The sequence below is a fragment of the Ostrea edulis genome, chromosome 1, assembly GCF_947568905.1.
Source record: "Ostrea edulis chromosome 1, xbOstEdul1.1, whole genome shotgun sequence".
NCBI classification, from domain to species: Eukaryota; Metazoa; Mollusca; class Bivalvia; order Ostreida; family Ostreidae; genus Ostrea; species Ostrea edulis.
This window is the reverse complement of record NC_079164.1, coordinates 57,082,797-57,088,796: the sequence shown is the minus strand read 5'-3', so window position 1 is coordinate 57,088,796 and position 6,000 is coordinate 57,082,797.

Genomic DNA, 6,000 nt, shown 5'->3' with positions numbered 1-6,000 from the left:
AGATGACGGACAACAGGCGATCAGAAAAACCCAAAAGACAGAGTTAACATGAATTGAAACAAGACAAAATTACTTTGGACAAGAAGGAAGGAGTCACTGCACCTCATATGCTTATAGTTCAAGTAAACAATTCACAACTATAGTAGATGACTCATAATAATCCTGCAAACATTTTGCCACCTTGCTCTCTAGAAGTAAAGAAGTTTTTCAAAGATATAACGTATTTTCAATATATGACCAATTTGGCTCCACTTGGGGTCCTAAACCTAGGGTTTATAAATTTCACAATTTTGGTAGAGGGCTCATTTCTTACCACAATCATGCCCCCAGGGAGGCAGGGTCAATGAAATTCCCAATTTTTGTTCCCCTTTTTCCATCTATACTTTATACCAAAATTGGTTAGAACTGGTTCAGGTGTTCAAAAGAAGAAGCTTCAAATGTTAAATGTTTATGACCAGTGAAGACATATAGCAAAAGGTCTCTTGAGCGATTCAAGCGACTCCGTAACGACAAAGCCAGAGTGATTACTCTAGGGCACCTGCCATGTGATGGGGACCTAATAGTACTTCAATTTTTATAGGTCACATTGCAATTTATTTAAAAGTTAAATATCAATATTTAGATTCTGTTTCCTTCTCCGTAATTCTTTCAAATACCTCTCCCATTTCCACTCTCGTTTCGTCAACCTAGCAAAAATATCAGAGTTCATGGACTTTATGACCTTAGCGGCATCCGACTTTAACGCACGTTTCTTCAGACTTTTTATGTTATTTCTCAGCTTTACAATGCTTTCAAGTTTATAACTTGGGCAAGCTGTCACAACCATTGGACCTTTCGTATCATGTTTTGTACACACAGCACGTCATCCCCTTTTCGCCGTCATCGAGCCATATTCTCCCCTTCTTTCCACTTTGGTTAAAAGCACACGCTTTCTTTTCGTTTGAAGTAACCCTTGCGTTGTTCAACTTCTGGTTTAAATACATTTTGGAAGGTTTGATACCCCAGGAATGTCTCGCCAAGTGGCAAAACCTCAACCAGAAATTGAAATTCAATTATAATAGGACTTGGATCGGTTGGAAAGAAAAATGTTGATCGGACAATTATGGTTGTCAAGTGGGCGACGAGAACGAAAATTTTGGGTGCCCACAAGCAAAGTTTAGTCGCCAATGCAAGTGGGCGAGCGGTAATTTGGAACCCTGGTAAAGGAAATTTGGTCTTGTTAATTTTGTGTACAATTTTCATTTTAACAAATTCATAGTTAATGATATTAAACAATAAAACTAATTTTGCAAATATTGTAAATTCCATATGGCATGGTAGAGATAATATTTATGAGAACTTCATTGGCAATAATCAAGTTCATTACATTTTAATAAGGTGTTTTAAATAAATTCCCTTTAAAGTGATTTGAATAGCTATTATTGATCTACAGAATTGACCAACTCTGTAATGTATATAAGTTATGTGATGCATAGAAATCTTGTGGTTTTCTACACCCTATCATAATTGAAAAGTGAGTCTGTATGAAAATCACAAGGCTACACAGCCCTACCAAGTTTCATGGTAAATGAATGATGACTATGTATGTCAGTTTGTCTCCCTGGGCCTCATCAGTCAGAGAAGAGATCAAACTGAAGACACCAAAATTGTCGAGGATAATCTCTGATACCTTCCTGGTTTCCAATATGCATTTAAATGCATGTATGATTTACAAGTTTTATTTTCACATTTCTCAAAATTCACATGTTTAAACATTAAAACATTCAAGAAACCAGGAAAGTTTCGGCCCATTTTGAACTGAAATTCTGCAGCAATGAAACAAATTACATTGACTTTTGAAATCTTTTGGCATCACAGGAAGGTGGAACTACGTTAATAAAATACTAATAATCAACAAATAATCTGACTGTACTGTTGTCTGTCTAATCATGAATTCATTGACAATTCTGCAATGAGACACTGGCATAGAGCTGCCGGATAAGATCATCTGCCATTGTGAGTCTACTACTGGACTGACTTGGTGCCTGTTACAGTTGTCAATCAGTTAAAAAATTGAAATTTAATAGCACATACCGCTAGAATGGTCTCCTTGAAATCTTTGAAGCAATAAACATTTACATTGATAGATAGGCAGTACACATATACCTACAATAAAACAAACTGAAAAATTTTAACTGGAAACGAACTGTTAGATGAAAACTGAACATGATTGAACTACAGAAAATGTTTTTCATATACCCTTCCCCATTGTCTGTAGTCTATCTAAGAGTATGGTTGACATTATCCATACCTGCATTATGCATGACATTGAAAGGAATAGACATGCATATATATCTGATAATAAAATGGAATACCCATCTTATTTATCATCTTTAAGGTAATTCCCCATACCATATCTTAGTATTGAAAAACCTACAGATTTCTATCAAAATTTGCATGTATTTTGTCGAGGATGCATAGTGACCAAATTCCCGAAGAAAAATATGTTTAGCGGCCTTTCTCAGAGTACAGCCACTTCTAAAAATAGAACACATCACTTTAAAACAAGCAGTGTTAACATACATACATTTTAAGGCACTGTCTTTATTAAAACGATAGAAATATGTTTCTTTCATGTGAATTGAAGAAAATGTATTGCATTGGACCGTTTTCAATAATTTTTCATCTAATGAACCATGTTCTTGTTTCCAAGGTGATAAAAATGCACGTATAGTAGTCAAATTTTGACTAATCATAGCCTTCCATATCCGGAAAATTGTGTTTTCAAAAACCTTCAGATTTCTTAAACATTTCAATATGTTTTACCTTCACACTCTAGCAATCATTTGACATAAGAAGTAGATAGGGTATCGGATAATTTGAGAGCCCAATGATCCCCTCTAGGTTGAAAACCTTGCAAAAACGCATATTGGAAAATGGAGTCTAAAATTCCCATCTCTGCAAACATGTTCCGTTAATCATTTACATTACTAAATTACCATTTCAAGAAATATTACAGGGGTTTTTTAGAAAAGCAGTTTAAAACATTAAAGCTTCAAATAGCTAAAAACCACTTTCATTGATTGCCGTAAGCTTTTGGAATCGGGCTTTAAGTTAGAAAAATCCTAACTTTACTAACTATGGAGCTTACTAAATCCATAGCCTACGTCACATGAACACTGACATGACGTCATAATAGATGGAAAAATAAAATTATGTCACCAGATCTAGTTGCAACAAAGTGATGTAGATCAGAATGATTTTTACATTTTTAACGCTCATTCCACAGGGGCCCGTCATGAATTGACCCTCTCTATTTTATATTTACACTTGTAAATATAGAATAGACGATGTCAAATTTTAATAAGACGAATGTTTCATGACGAAAGCAATTTTTGTCGTGTACATGTAAATACATATTTAAAATTTACAAGGGGGGTTACGATGTCAGCATAGTTTTAGATTATGCATATGTACGTATTTTATTTATATCATGACATCGATCGTATTCTGTCAGGTTTAAATAAATTATAGGGAAAACATAACAAAAATAGGTGACTGCAGTACATGTACCACACAAAAATTTGCATTTTGTTGAATAGGAGATTCGATAAATCAAGATCAGAAATCACACAAAAGAATTGGCCTACAATAAATACATTGAAAGTTGGCAACATGATTTAACATCATAATCTGTAATATTGCAGAAATCTCACGGGAATTGATGAACGACTGTGTGTGGAGAGTTTACAACTTCGCGATGTATATAACTATAAGCATTTCTCTCCCGAGCGTTGTCTTGTATAAAACTGGCTAGTTTGTATTATTGCGATTCGTATGTTGTTGTTTTTTTAATTCTAAATTTTTGTTGTTTGCTTTCAAACAAGCAGTCCTAATACGGTCTACAAAATTCACCAAAATGCCATCGGGTTTGTTGAATGTGTGATTACGTTTGTGACTCGTGAATAACGTTTCCAACGTTATTTGACGTGGTCTGGGGAATTACCTTAAGTTCCATTTTTGTTTTGTCCACCTTGTCAAATTTCCTACATGCAGAATGGTCAAAATTTCAGCAACAATTACTTTTGAATCCTTATGATAATGGTTCTCTCTAATTGTCTGGTAGTGATGTTTCAGTCACTCTTTCATAATGCCCACCCCTACCCCCATCCAAATCAAATGAATTCTAGAATTTGATTTTCCAAAGTCATGTTCAAGAGTCACAACTTGATTATCCTGATCACCACCAACAGTTACTAATAAATTGATCCCAAAATGTCTAGACATTGCCGAAACTGATTCCTGCCCTGCAAAAGTGCCTCACTGCCTAAGATTATTCAGTACCTCTTGAATTTCTGGATAAGTCATAAGATTACCATTAGAATGAAAGAAAACATATGAAAGGTATCCAAATTTTGTTCAGTTTCATGTATTGCTGCATTTCGTAGCTCTTGGTGATCATTTTGTTTTCTATAGAGGGCAAGACTAACAGACCTAAAGAAACAATTCCCATCCCCTACTATAGGTCGTCTGTGAAGTCCATATAATGTCAGATATTCATCCTGATCCGTACTTTCAACAGGCTATCCAGCACTCTTGGACAACAGAGGGGCTAATTTTAGGACTAAAATTACGAAAATTCAGGGCTAAAATTTGGAATTTCATAACTAAATTAGGGCAGTTTTAGACATTTAAATGGTCTTACAATTTTAACAATAAATTAAACTCACAAAAAATACTCTCCATGCAGGAAGGGTGTCTTCCAGCTATTATTGGCATTTGGCAATAACCTATTAAATAGTCTGACACATCTTTGTCACAAAGCCAAAAGCAATAAACAGCTTGAAACATGAATTCACTGGTCAAATTTAGCTTGAATGTATTTTCAAAATTGCTAGACTAGAAATATATTTTTTTAAAAATAGGAATTGAGTGGGGAAATTAGGACTTCTTAAGGATTTTCAGAATCATCTAACATTTGTAAATGTGAATGGACCTCATTATTTATGACTCTATCAATTCCTGAAATCTACAAGAGTGTAGTATCCGTGTTAAAAACTATCCATTAATATTAGACAATAGACTGGCACTAGAGTTAATGAATATTGAAATGAAATGGTTATGGGAATATTTTTCATAATGTTCAATATTTGTTCTTAATCAGGGTTTGACACTAAGGCACGTCCGACCGATTGAGTCTACTAAATGATAGGTCCGGTCAGGTAAAATGTCGATTTACTAGTCCGACTGGTCGTGTTGAAAAAATAAACAAGAAACTTTACTTTAAACCATAAGATATTTTATTCTTAACTAAAAAAGAATAACTGTAGAGTTTGCGAGCAATTTTGAACTGCATGATGACACAATCTCTATTTTTAGTTCTAATAAATAAGTCGCAGTTGGAAGTGATGTTTTACGACATCTACTCAATGTTAATGTGTGTAAAGTTATGTTTTAGATGAATTTATTTTCTTTTTTTTTAAAAACCCAGTTTATTTGAATCAAATATAAGAAAGTGATATCAAATTAATCGTAAACAGCCATTTTTCGGTGTTGACATATGTGCGGGAATGTCTCTATATTCAAATACGACTTCTCGTCCTCAAGGAAAGATGTCCTAAGAGAAAAAAAGTAAAAGGTTGGGAAGAAACCAAGCAAGACTTATGAAATAGAGATTTAAAAAACGGTTGAGGCCATTTTATTTTAAATTGACTAGAGAATTTCCATGTTGGGTAGAATTTAAAGAAACAAAAAATGTGTTTGAAAAATGAAAGCGTTAAATTGAATGACGAGACTAAAACTCTATTTTGAGACAATTAAGTACGTTTTAGTTTATGCAATCTTAATGTTTGTCATTTGAATTCAGTACATTTAAATATGAAGAAACTATCAGTTTCTGGAAAGTTGGTCAGGGCAAGTGGATGTAAGGTCAGGTCTAGCAAAAATCATTTGAAGTAGCCCGACTGGTCTAGTGCTAAAAAAGTAAATGTCAAACCCTGTTAATACTCCTTTTCTGTGTAG